This window comes from Dendrobium catenatum, unplaced genomic scaffold (genome assembly GCF_001605985.2).
Source record: "Dendrobium catenatum unplaced genomic scaffold, ASM160598v2 original_scaffold_96786, whole genome shotgun sequence".
NCBI lineage: Eukaryota > Viridiplantae > Streptophyta > Magnoliopsida > Asparagales > Orchidaceae > Dendrobium > Dendrobium catenatum.
In genome coordinates this window covers 39,283-53,844 of record NW_021415225.1, presented here as the reverse complement: position 1 = coordinate 53,844, position 14,562 = coordinate 39,283, and the positions used below count along the sequence as shown (strand labels likewise).

Sequence of the window (14,562 nt, the reverse complement as noted above, 5' to 3'; positions counted from 1 at the left end):
CTTATTTTGTTCAAAATTGCTATATGAAAGTAGTGAAATGGTCTCCCAATTTGGATGTTGAGGTGGATTCTCCTATTGTGCCTATCTGGGTTTCTTTCCCCCTCCTTAGGCCTCATCTATTTTCTCCTAGGATTCTTTTCGGATTAGGTTCTCTGTTTGGTCGCCCACTCTAGTCGAATATGGCTACTGCGTCCTGTTCCCATCCGTCTATGGCTCGTATTCTTGTTGAAATGAATGTTACCAAGAAACATGCTGATAAGATTTGGGTTGTTTTGTGGAATCGGGCTATGTTCAGACTATAAATTTCGATGATATTCCTCATTTTTGCATGCACTGTAATTCCTTAGGCCATTCTAAGGATTTATGCCCTATTTTACATCATTCTCTAAAAGTTTCTAAACCTGTGGATGTCCCGTGCCGGAAGCCGGAGTTGATTGAGCCTGTTGATGTGAACTTTAATCTCTCTAGGGAGGATACTGTAGTGCAGGAAGCTGTTGCTAATAATTCGGAGGATGCTGTTACTGTTTTGTCTCCTAATGCTATACCTTTTATTCCCTCGTTGGATGGTATCGGTCTTGCGGACGGTGCTGTTGATTTGGTTCCCTCTGTGAATCCTTGTGAGAATTCTCTGTGTGTGGTGGCTCATCTGGTTTCGAATTCTATGCATGTTAATGAGGCTTTGCTGTCTGTGGAGTTGGTTGCTCCGGTTCATGGTGTGGTGGTCCCTGTTGTTCAAAATATATCGGAAAATCCTTCGCCAGGTGTAGAGGCGGCATGCAATCCGGTTGTTAATGTGGATAATATTGTTGATAGTGTGCGAGTAGATAACTTGAAAGAAAATTCGGTGTGCTCTAACAATTTAGTGGATGTTCCTGTTAATTTGGTCAATCGCTTGGGGGAAAATTCTGGATTTGATATGCGAAACCATATGGATTGGCTGAATGGATCGTCTGAATTTGAATCGGAATCCGAGTTTTCGGATTGTGGTTTGGCTTCTCAGGATATTTGTGGAGGATCGGACCCTGGAAATGATTTTACTTTGGTTCGTGATAGGCCTGTTATCTCAGTTGCTTCTCATGGGAGATTCTGTGGGAGGGGACGAAGGAGAAGATAACCTTTCTGTATAATGTATTTTTCCCCTGTTTCTACGGGTTGGTTTTTGCGATTTGGTGGTGCGATGGTTGATAGGGCAATGATGTGGCTGGGGCTCGTTTCCCTTTAGCCTTGCTGGTGGCAACCATTGGCACAGTTCTTATTGGTGGATTTTGGGTGATGCTAACTCCTTTTGGATGGTCCGTGCGGGGCTTCTGGGATGCTGGGAGCATCGGCCTTTTTACTGAGTCTTTTTTGGTAGTTTTTTATCTTCTCTTTTTTTTTTTGTGTTCATTTGCTGTTGTAACCGCCTTGAATTTTGCTTAATATATTTGCTACACTTTAGGTTTCATATCTATGCTGTTCTTTTGCAGATCATAATTTCCTGGAAGAAGATCAGGCAACCATTCCCATGGTGGTGGTCGTTGCCATATTGCGATGGACCCACTTATTGATTCAGTAATTGTCATGTTAGTGCTGATGTCTTACTATTGCCAACTTCGGTGACCATAAATTTTCTTCTTTTTTCTGTTTTTACAATTAGTTTGTTATTAAGAGCTCATCAAATGGAAGGATTTCTGCATGAAAAAAAAAAGATTCCACAATACCATCTGATTACATCCAGAAAGAAATGATCACTCTACAAAGGCTAATCATATAGTACTACTTTTAGAAACTCGGTTCAGAATCAGAGGTAGCTCAGGCATGTCAACTGATCATTCTTAATCAAGAATCTAATTTAAATTTGATATATTATTTTTTTGAAAAATCAATGCTATCGTTTTATGTGCAAAGATGTTCTTTTGAATCCTTTTGATGGGATACTTTTTTTTTTTATATTACCGACTTTGTGGCTTTGCATTAGAGAGCTTTTATTAGCTTTTCTATTTTATCGAAAGGCTGATCTTTAGACATGGAGTAATTCTATTTTTTCGACTTTGTGGCCTTGCTTGCGGGAGTTTTTATGTGAATATTTCAGCGTAATAATTGGGCAGCCATATTTATACTTTCAGTTGCATTGAAATTTACTTGTCTTTAAAGTTAGCAATCTATTGAAATATATTGGATTGTGGACTATCGTAACTGCAGTCATAGAGTTTTCGAATATTTAGCATTAATGCTCAAGGAATGGTTTCACTGCTAAATTTGATTTTTGATGGTTAAACGAAGTAATTCTTTTTTTTTTTTTATTGTTTGGTTATGTGAGAGGATTAAGACTTTGTTTGGGATATCTTTTGATAATTGTTTTTTCAATATTTTTTTTTTTATTTTTTGGGTATCAAATAGTTATTATTGAAAGAAATAAGATAAATATTCCAAATGAAGTTTAACACTCAAATATAACAACATCGTCTCTATCTCACTACGTGAGGTAGATAATATGAATTTTTTTTCTTTATTGTATTTGGTTAATAGTCAAATTCTTATTGAAATTTAATAAAAATATTATTTATGGTATTTTCTAACTTTTTTTTAGGTCTATATTTATTTATTTTTAACATAAATCAAATTTATTACATCCACCCTCCTAATCAAGAGATTGGAAAATTGGCGTTTTATACGACTCTTTTTAATCTTTTTTGTCATTAAATTTATTTCAATTTTTTCATGTATATATTTGTTTTGCATTTTGTTTTTAAGAATAAAGTCATTCATTGCCTGAGCATCTTCATCACTTCAACACTAAACTTAATTGTATGCTTATTTTTTAAAGGCTAAAATGTTGTGTCATAAAGCATTACAAGTCTTACAATCATTTATATATATATATATTAAGTTTAAGGGGTTCTTTTCTATCACACAATATATATACCAGCTGCATTCCTATATTTCAACCATCCAATTTCGATTTTACTAATAATACCTCCATCAATTTCACCATCACTTTGAACCAATAGATCGAAGGTTTTTAAAATGTGTATTTTTTTAATGACTTGATCGCCTAAAGTCACAATTCCTCAATTAAATTTAACATTATTAAAATTACACATCATGCATTCAGTTTAATTTTTAATGAGCATTTGTCCATTTTAAGGTTCCACACGATGGGTAGTGAATCGTGTGTTTTTCCCCCTATTTTCATGCTCCCCGCTCCCTTTGCTTAGCCTAATTGAGGCTAGGGTTTTAGTAATTGCAATCTTTTAAATTAGCTGAAAACCTTATGCCATTTAATTAAACAAAACACTTAAAATTTAAGCCATTAAATAATTAGATAGTAGGCAATTTAGATTGCCAATTCATTTGATGGTCTTTTATATGGATAAAATATCTACATCATTTTATTTGAGGTTAAAGGTCTATTTCAGATAGTTTTGTCTGGTTATTATTTTCTAGTTGATTCATCATTTTTTAAAAAAATTCTTATGATGAAAAGTTGTATCTTGCAATTTAGATTATTTTTCTTATACCAACTTGACAATCAATTTTATAAAATGTTACGGACATTTCAATCAAACGCTAAATTGAGCCAAGCTTTAGACATATTAGAGAGGTGTAACGTAGCATAGGAATGTTAGCTACTCTGCAGAGTTAAAATAGACAAAATAGCTCAAAGTGAAGATTTTGAGACCACAAGCTCTGAGTCTACCTTATGATTTTTTTTTTTATTTTTTGTAAAATTAAGCATTTAATACTATTTTTTTAATATTAATTTGATCTTTATGTGTAATTGATCTCATGTATATTGAGAAGTTGGTTGGTGAGTGCCGATATGTGAGTAAGAAGGAGAGGGGTTGGGTAAGTGATGCTGATGGCATGCACAGAGAGGGGTGTGCTAAGATTTTGGTTTAATTTGGAATAATTTTGTTATTATTTATTAAAAGATCAAATAGGAACTATGTTTGCGATCTGAACAAAAAAAATAATAAGAAAACTATCTCAAATGAAATCTTAGCTGAATATGTTGATGAATGTTAGCCACCTACTTAATAAAAAGAAGAAGTGCTAAGATTTTGGTTTAATTTGGAATAATTTTGTTATTATTTTTTAGGGATTTTTACATACATAACACCTAAAACTGTTGAAAATACATATCTAACACCTAAACATTAGTATTTACTTATCTACCACCTAAATTCTTCATCTCCTTCAATTCTACCACTCCGTTTATCCGCACCCGCACGTCGTCATCCTCGATGTCGTTTCCATCCGCAGGAATCCCACCGCAGATTGATCGCCGACTTCGATTTCGGTATCGGCCCCATCTTACTCAAAAGCTCCTTGAAATTATACTCCTCCAGCATCATATCAAACAAATCCCCACCTTCACAAATAATCCTCTGTATCCTCCATTCATCCAAAAAGCTCATCTTCCTTACTCTGTCCGCATGACTATAAGCCTTCATCTTAAAAACAAAATCTTTAATCCTCCTAAAGCAAAAAACTGCAATGCCATCCCGCGTCAGCCAAAATAAAATTACTCTGCCTCGAGTGCCGATAAAAGGTCTCACCTTTAAGAAAAATATTGGCCGTCGCTCGCCAGCTGCTGAAATCGACAAAGAATTCGAAAGAGTACAAGTAATGTCGGAGCTCTAAGTGGAGAATGGAGGGGAATCCATTGCACGATCGGAGAAGATCGATGGTTTCGGGGCTGGGGATTTCGTCGGCGTCGGACATGATGAGAATGCGGGAGAGGAGGATTGGAGGAAGGAGGAGTGAAGGAACGGTAGATGATTTTGTGGGAGGCGAAGGAGAAAAAGGAGGAGCTTTGATTGAAGAACAGGGGTTTGGGGAGGCCGGTGAAGGTGGAGTTGGATTCGAGGAGGAGGAAGCGGTGGATGAAGGGGAGGAGAGTGCGGTGGCGGAGGTGGAGGATGTCGAGTTCATTGTTGAAGATGATTGCGTCGAAAACGCGGCGAGGGGAGGAGCGGTGGAGGTGACAGAGGAAGGGGAGGGAGGCGTTGGGGGAGTGGAAGTGAGGGAGGCGAGTTAAGGGAAGAGGAGGGGAGTCCCAAAGGGGGCGGAGGAATTCGTCGAGCTCAAGGAAGTGACGACGTGCGGGTGCGGATAAACGAAGTGGTAGAATTGAAGGAGAGGGAAAATTTAGGTGGTATATAAGTAAATACTAATGTTTAGGTGTTAGATATGTATTTTCAAAAGTTTTAGGTGCTATGTATGTAAAAATCCCTATTTTTTAATGTAATTTTTAATAATTTTTTTCAATTTAAAAATTTCTATTAAAAAATAGCTTTAAAAAACAATAAGAAATCTGTCTCAAACGAAACCTTTATTAAAAAAAAAAAGATCAACTAGGAACTATGTTTGCGATCTGAACAAAAAAATAGTAAGAAAATTATCTCGAACGAAATCTGAACTGAATATGTTGATGAATGTTAGCCACCTACTAAATAAAAAAAAGAAGATATATTTTAGTCCAATGAAATAATGACATGTGGAGTGAATGAATAATAATCCAATATGTCAAGTTTCCATTGGAAGAGAGAGAGCTTTTGGTTGCTAAGTTGGATTGGGTAGCATTACTTGAGGGAAATCCAAATGGGCAAACCAATCATGCTATGAAGATAAGATTGTCACTATCATCCATGCCAATATGAGAACTGCTCAAGTGGCCTTACCCACCATTGTCCAATGATGATGTGATTGATTTATTTAACCCTTTAATCCAAAGTGCAAATACTTACCTGAATACAATCAGCAAGTTTTATTGTGGTGGAAGTTGAAATGTCCCTTTTATATATGTAAACAACATTATGGATGTCACCATCATTTTAAAAAAATATTTTATTAAATAAGCTAGATGCTGATGGGTGGGCCAAGATGACTAGTTATGTCACTTTCATTGTGATTTAATGGTCTTAAGTTCAAACTATGGAAACATTCTCTTCACTAATAAATGTGAATTATTATTATTATTTTTACTAATAAATGTGAATTATTGTAGTTAGAGTGCTAGATATTATGGTTGTCAAAATTAGGTCACAAGTTGGGTTCGAGTTGAATCTGAAATTGACCTGACCAGAATCTGACCTGGTTTTGCAAACGAGCCAGGTATTTCAATCCGAACCTGACCCGCAAACACGTTCTGGGCGTTGCAACCGAACGATTAGCTTAAGCACTGAGCAGCGTAGGTAGCGACACAACAGCGCCCGCAATAGCACCGCAACTGCGGTAAAGGTGCCAGCGGCATGATCGTCAGTAGGACATGACTCATGCAAAGAGACACGTGACGCGAGAAGACGGGGTAGACGCGACGAGGGCTGTGGGTAGATGTGGCGCAACACAGTCAGCACGGATCAATCCAGGTCATTCCCGGGTTTCCGTGTCAACTTGAACCCAACCTGATTTTTGAAATGAGCCGATTTGTTGAACTCGAACTCGACCTATTTCTCAAATGGGTTGACCTAACCGAGAATTTTCAGGTCGGGATTAGGTCAGATTTTCGAGTCGTGTCAAATATTAACACCCCTACTAGATATGCTTTTCTTAAGAATAAACATAATTTCTTCTTAAAATTATATTTTTAGCAAATATATGAGGTTGGATTCATTCTATTTAGGCTCATGCCTCAAATGAAGCTCAACCTTTCCAATAATTGTTTAATTCTAATTGAGATTATTGATAGTAATGATATGCATTACTTCAAAAATTCTTTATGGCCATTTGAATATCAATTTGATTCATCAAAACTTTTACAATGGACTGCATTAATTCTATAATAGCATAATGAAATTTTGCATGCATTGAATAGTTTTAATTAGAGAAATATATGATAAAAATTATGATTTTAGATGAGCTTATATATGTTGTCAAATCATTCTTATATTTTGTATATACTTGACAAACAATTAAATAATTATAAAAATTTATGAAACTGAGTCCTCGAATAAATCTCAGTAAGATAGTAAATTTTTTTTAATTAATAAAATATAGTATTTGGAGTAAATCATATTTCTCAAGGCATTTATACAGATTCTTAAGTGCTAAATAAATTATAATTTTTAACATAAAAATTATTTTGGAAACCAATTAGACTCCAATAACAATAGTAAACATTATCATGTTTTTGAATCTAACCATATTAGATGGTTGAATCAACTGGATGAACCTAAACAAATTAGTGAGCCAAACCCTTCCTCTTGTTGCATGAGAAGGCCATGCATGTCATGCCTTTAGGTTGGGTGACAACCATCTTTGCCTCTACCTATATACCCCCCTCCCCCCTTCTTTCCTCTTATTGCACACGCCAGTGATTATGTATCTTTTTAGGTATGCAGAAAGACAAACATTTCTTCATCATAGGATTTTGATGGTCCCATCACCTCTGTCATTAAAGCCAAGTAGTTGTACTTAAATCCTAACTAATAACTAACTTAAGATTTTCCAAATTATAATAATTATTACAATAATCTAAAATTTATAACAATGATTTACATACTTCCATTTGTCATTCTTAGATGATGTTGCCATTCTAAAGAGAGCATCCATTTGACATTCACATGAAAATATACATTCTAGAAGATTCATATGCTTCATGATTTTTTGTTTGTTTGTTTGTTTTTTTTTTTTTTTTTTTTTTTTTTTTTTTTTTTTTTTTTTTTGAGATTACATCTTTGTTCCACATTAATTGTCCTCCTATTTCAAAAATTTTAAGTAGCAAGTTATGATCTTATTAAGTTGCATAAGAAATGGAAGAGAAATTATCTATAGTAAATTAATGTTAGTCCTAAGATTTGTTGTTTCCTTCATATTTTGGTTTTAATGTGTCCTTCATTAATTCATTTAGGGTTATAGATTTGATATCATCAGGTGGTATTTTAATTATAGTATAATAGTAGTGGAATGAAATAGATGGTTGACCTTCTCAAGTGGAGAATGTGAAAAAATACAAATGCTTGAGATTGGATGAAGAAGGGGTGTAATTAGTATTAATGAGAGTTAAGGGTTAGTTGAGAGGAAGTCTTAGATTTAGGAAATATTTTTGGGGTTTGGGTTTAATACTAAGCTTAGTAATGGATGGTAAGGGATGTTGGAGAGAGGTTGGTGATGAGTTTAGTTCATAAAAGTTGGACATGCAATGTCTTACCACTATAGGAAAAACAATCATTTCTAGTGACAGCTTTCACCAAAAAATTATCAATTCAGTTAGAATTTACATTTTCCGGCAGTGTTTGACGAAAAATATTTCATCGATAAAAGCCGCGCACGAAAATTAAATCCGACGGAAACTTTTTCTCTGGTCTTCTGACCGCTATCCAACGGATATGTCCTATTAAAATTGTCATAATACAACAATGGTAACTACGTCGAAAAGGCCGTCACAAATTAAAAAAAAAATTTTGATGGACTGCGGCAGCTTTTTAGCTGTATTAAATGTCGGGTATCCTTCTTAAGTCCAATAGACTTACTAACAGAAGTGTTCGTTGCTGTAACCGTTGGTAATGCTTCCTATATCTAGTGGATCTGTTTGCCGATGAAGCTGTTGATAACTTTTTGCTGCCAATTATCATTCTATAGGCATCAAAAATTCTGCTAAAAAATTGGACCAAAGTTCACTAACGAATATGTAGCTGAAAAAGTTGTCAGAAACCTGTAGCATTTAAAAAAAAAAATTGCAGCAATTTAAGGTTATTAATTCACACATGTTTATGATTCAAATTTTAACAGTGTAAATAAATTTTATGAATGCCATCTCATGTGACCTGCAGAGCTCATATATGCATATACCCGCTGAAGTTTATAAATGATTGGAAAATAGAACAAACTGGAATATGGCACATCCTTTCCTTTCTATGTTTCCCCGCCTTGGGTTTGTATCAAGATGCACCACAAGTACGACAAATAACTTCTATTACAATATCCTTATAATACAACATACAACCATTCATATAACAATAATCTTGATAGCATTCAACCCAACTTTGATTCTAACATCTTTGTCCGATACGAATCTATAGGAATTAAATTATTCTCAGGGTTTGTTTCCTTAATAAAAGGTTATGTATTCATTGAAGCACTTTTGAGAAATGTTATATTCAATTTTAATACTGAGCATCCTTACGTCTTTGTTAGGTGACTCATCTATATGTTATCTAAAAGTCAAACTTACTGCATCAAAAATAATTTGTTCATATATCCTAATAATTTGATCATCCTCTACTGTTGTTGAAGTTGTTGAGGGACCTCATCAACTATCTGTATAAGTCTCATACTCTCCATGTGATGTAAAAAACCAATACCCCGAGACAAATTCTGTATGATAGAAATTAGGTTTAACATCACGGGTTTAAGAAAAGCTTGATTTTTATGCTTTGAACATGAACATTTAAACATTTCATTTGACATAAATGAAAGTAGTTGACATGTCATGTGAATAAAATAATCTACTCGCTGAATAAATTCATTTGTCAGTAATTTTCTTTCAGGTAATAATCTATTGTATATCCAACACCTCTCAGTTGTAATATCCATCATCTATATAGCCTAATCATTAAGAGAAATTAGAGTAATGAATAAATACCTAAAACATCTTTAAATTCCTACGTATTGAGAATACATGCCTTAATTTATAATAAGAAAATAAAAGTATAACTTCATAATCCTTATTAACTTTAGAAGTATCAGAGCAGATTAGCGGGATTTATGGGATTTAATCAGAGAAGTACGACGCATCCAAGGTAATGAATTGATTCACATTAATTTTAGAATAATGTTTATTTTTCCCTTATTTTTTATGTTTATTAACCAATTAAATAAAAAATAATAATAATAACATGGTATTATTATTATCGTCCGCGCAAGCACTGGGTACCTAGCGGTACGCAGCGGTACCGAGTAGAGTACCGCTAGGTACCCAATACTTGTGCGGACGATTCTCCCCATCCGCACTTCGCACCTAATAATCTCTCCAATTGAAAACACAACCATAGTATACAAAAAGGCATGGAAAGATTTCCCCTCTTATTCCCAACCATTAAAACCCCAACAGCACTAACTTATCATTGATAAAGTACTGTTTTTTTATTTTTTCACAAACTGAACCGTATAGTGATAAAGAACAAAACAAACCGTCAAAAGAACAAAAAAAAAAAAAAAAAACCGTATAGTGACAGCTCAATCAGTGCCTACTGCCATGTTCTTTACTGCAGGCTGAAAAAGGGAAAGGAACAATTCACGTGAGACCCAAAGGACCAACAAAGGACCATTTCATCTAAGCTAAGCGACTGATTCACTATGAGAAAAAAAAAAAGAAGTTGAGCTAAGATTTAAGGGTTGTTTGCATAAAATTAATTGTTTATGAAGATCAAATTTAATTTAGAAAGATCTTATCCAACCTTTTTAACAGTAAATTTTTTGCTTAGTATTTTTTGAAGATGATTGTAAAGTTATTGTGAGGAAAATAACTTTTTTGAAAATTGCTAAAAAAACTTCTTTGCACATAATTTTTTTTTAAATAGTGAGAAAATAATTGCAATATAGAGCTGTGGTCGCGCTCTTAAAATCAAAAGAGTAAGAAAAATGTTTCAAACAAATCATAAATTTATTAGTACCTACAATTGCTTGTACTTTAGAGCTCTCTAAATCGATCATTGCTCATCTTAATTTGTCAATCCCATTTCTGATTGATTCCATTACAAATATAGCGCAGGCCTACACATATGTTGCAAATGCGTCACAAATTAGTTGTAAATTTTAAAGAATTGGTTAATTTGACTCTAATCCACCACTCAAATGTGTAGATTTGTGACACAATAGTGTGGGCCTCCGAAGGAGCACCCAAAAGGCCTTAATGGGTCAAAATTGACCCAATAAGCCTTGGGTTGACCAAGTCAAAAGTTGACCTGGTCAACCTAGTCTCTCATGCCCATGGTTTGACAAAATCGAGGTCAACAACTAGCAATTAAAACACAACACTAATATTACTTTAATAACAACAAACACATAATAATTCAATTACAGGACAAGGAATGCATAACAATGAAGTGATATTGAATTATTATAAATGAATATATGTACTAAAAATAACTATATTAAATTTTTTTAATAATGTACATATCATAAATGTATATGTGCTTATAATAAACACCCTGCAGTGCAAATAAAGACATAAATTATAAAAATTAAAATGAGATACACTTTCATAATCATAATGCTACCTACTAATCATCATTCTTATTATCATTTTAAAAAAACAATTTTATTATGAGAGAAAAGGACAGTACAAGTACGGACCGAAACCAAAAACATCTATGAAGGGAAACATAAGCTAAAGCAACAAAGAGATCATAAGCCAAATGCCAGAAGCAAACTCAGAATGACAGCCCCCCGCAACGACCCACCGCCACCAAGGGCCATCTATTGGAGACAGAAATCTGCAGAAACCACCAGCAGCCTTAACCAACAAGCATAAGCAGACCACCAAGCAAGGTTGCCAAAAAGATGACCAGCAGGGTGATGTAAGGAGCTGCATCATCATCGTCCATAGCATCTGAAAAACCCACATAGACAAAAGCGACGGAGGAGAACCGAAGCTATTTCTTCTTAGCTTTACTTTTACATTTTTTTTACTTCCACATAGTCACCGAGAACATCCTCTGCAACCTCAACCGAAGGTGAAACTTCCTCATCCATAATCAACCAATCATTTTGGGCCAAAACCAAATTCTTCAAAGTACCGACCAGATGGGTCTTCAACTCAGCACTAGACATAACAAAAATAGGAATATCCACCAATTCCACATTTCTCTGGGTGAGATTAAAAATAGGAGAAGAATCTGGCACAACAGAGTTAATCGAAGCCTCACCAGAGAGGCGACAATCCACAGAATCCAACACAAGACGATCATCAGCAGACACATGAGTTACAATAAGAGTGGGAACAACCAGCGCACCATAAGACACTACATTACGAATATTAATAGCAGAACAAACACCCTCCCAAATAGCAGCCCATCCACTGACAACACCAGTAGAATAAAGATAGCCAACCCTAGGAGATAAAACATCAATAGCAGCCCTAACATGCATAGCCTCAAACCGGTTACCTAAAGGAATGGAAGCAATCTGCTCCATGCTAGCAGAGTCCAAATTCACACCAACCAAACCCCCAACATCAATACATTTCACCTTACAATTAGTCAAGGATAACATATCCTCCTCTCCAACACCATTCAACAAGGGCAATGGGTAGCCACAACCATCATCACAATTCTCATTAAAAAGCAAAACCTTCCCACCCCCAGGATTAACAAAAACAGTCGCAGAGTCATGACATCCAGCCCCAGAAGATACAACATGACTAACAACCGAATTGACTAAACAATGATTCGACACTGGTTCCACAACAACCTCCATATTAGGCACACAAGGCGGCGAACTTATAATATTAACAGGCTCAGTAGCAGTAGGAGGAACTACCCTTTGCGAATGGGACTTAGCTAGCTATGGGTGCAAGAGTATACATTCTTATTTGGAATGACCTAGAGATTTATAATGCAAGCAATACAAAGGCACATCCTCCAAAAAAAATTGACTGGACATACCCCAAATTATCCAGACCAATCCAAATCGTGTTAGGAAACTGTTTGGAGACATTCAATTCTACCAAAACACGAGCAACCGAGGGACGAGAACTAGTAGAGGTAGCGTGATCTATTTTAAAGGGGCGACCAAAAATATATCCGAGACCATGAAGAATGCTCGGAGAGAAGAGATGAGGTCTCAAATTTGGGAAAGACACCCAAATAGGAACAATACGTGATTCAACATCCACGTTAAACGAAGTCGACTACTTGATCAAATGCATGTAATATTTGTTAACGAAATAAGAACGATGTGCACAAAGATACGGCAATAATCCAAATCATTTCATAATTTTATCAAAACATTTTTTGGATTAAGGAACATAATAGAGAAATCACCATTCAATTTAAGATTGAAAAAAAAATTTCGAATGGCTTCAAGAGACGGCCGGTTGGTCGGAAATTTCCCAACCAAAGCGAACTCTAAAGGTGCATCAAGCGAAAGAATTTTAGCCTCAGAAATCCATGAGGGAAGCCCACGATGAGTACAAATCTTAAGTTCAGGAAAAGAAAAAACATTACCGGAAAGAGCATCCCGAAAAAATTATCATCCAAATGATGATAGGTTCCTTTCCACTCAAGTTTTAACATGTTCAATTCGTGAAATTAATCAACAAATAAACTAAAAATGATAAATTTAAGAGTAATTTTTATTGCTTGCTCTATGCCTATGCTTGCCTCATATGATTTTCTTAGTACTATAATATGAAATACAACCATAGAATAATTATCTATATGCATGCCACAAATAGTTATGTTGGGCTTAGAGGGGTTCCATTAAGTGGATATCCATATACTTATACTTAGACAGTTTTCTTGCTGTTTTTTAAAATAATTTTTTAATACAAATAATTTTAATAAAAAAAATTAAAAAACAGTAAAAAAATTTATTCCAAACAAAATTTTAGTCATTTCTTGAGTCTCATGTAATTCGTATGATTGTATGGAGATCAATATGGAGATCAACATCAATCTAGTAGTCATACATCTATGCTCTCCTCTCATGAAAGATTGTAGTATAATGATTTTGAAGAGACATAAAATCAGTATGCCATCATATCATTCATGCTCTAAATTCATAAGCTAAATCCATAAAAAAGAACATTAAATTTGATAGTACATAAATATTCTTCTTTTTCCTCTTCTTCCCACACATCCTCTTGAATTACTCTTCTTGTGTAGATGTTTTCATTTATGACATCTCTTATATTTCAAAAGAAATATTAGTAAGTATATTGTAATGATGAATTAAATTTGTTGCGTTTTAGAAAATACGCGGCGGTAGAGTTTGTAAATTCGCGTCCGAGCGTTGCACGTAAGTTTAACACACAAACAGAAAGAAAGAGTGAACACCAAGAGTTTTTACGTGGAAAACCCAAAAATGGGAAAAACCACGGGGCCTTGCCCAGTTGCAAATTTCCACTAGTGTTTTTGTAGATTACAAATGGCGGATTTCTTTCCACAAGTCGGGATAATCCAAATACAACTTGTCTCTTCCACGAAATTCACAAAATCCTGCGAATTCCCTGCGCTTCCTAAAAATCCGGCAGAGTTCCAGCGTCTCCAGGCGGCAGGAAAAACTCCGGCGGCGGTGGTCGAGGAGGTGAGGAATCTCCTATTCCCCTTTCTCCTTCTCCTTCTCTTCTTCTTCTCTCTCTTCACTTGAGTCCCTTTGGTGTAGAATGAGGGCTCTATTTATAGTTTTTCTGGAGTGGCATAGCCCGTAAATAGGCGTGAGATCAAGGGCGAATTGGGAGTGGTTTGAATGGACGGCCGATATCGAATCCTTTGATCATGCACCATTCGTTGGTCATTTGAAGTCCTTAATGATGTCAGAATTCGGAAATCTTGGGCTCGTTAGATTTTTCTCATCGAGCCGTTCGATTCGAGTATAAGCTCGTCAAAATCGAAGACCGTTTGGTAACTCAAATTG

General features: G+C 35.2%; 1 protein-coding gene and 1 pseudogene across 5 annotated transcripts in view; one reads left to right on the top strand and one right to left on the bottom strand.

The window, feature by feature from the left end:
• Positions 1-1,872, top strand: part of LOC110108989 (probable NOT transcription complex subunit VIP2) — a 49,418-nt gene extending 47,546 nt beyond the window's left edge. For all 5 annotated transcript variants that reach the window (XM_020839870.2, XM_020839868.2, XM_028691974.1 and 2 more), the window contains one exon: positions 1,467-1,872. The gene's annotated coding sequence lies outside the window, so the exon portion shown is untranslated. The remainder of the gene's footprint in view (positions 1-1,466) is intronic.
• Positions 1,873-4,074: 2,202 nt separating this feature from the next.
• On the bottom strand, positions 4,075-12,402 carry LOC114578617 (annotated as a pseudogene).
• Positions 12,403-14,562: the final 2,160 nt, after the last annotated feature.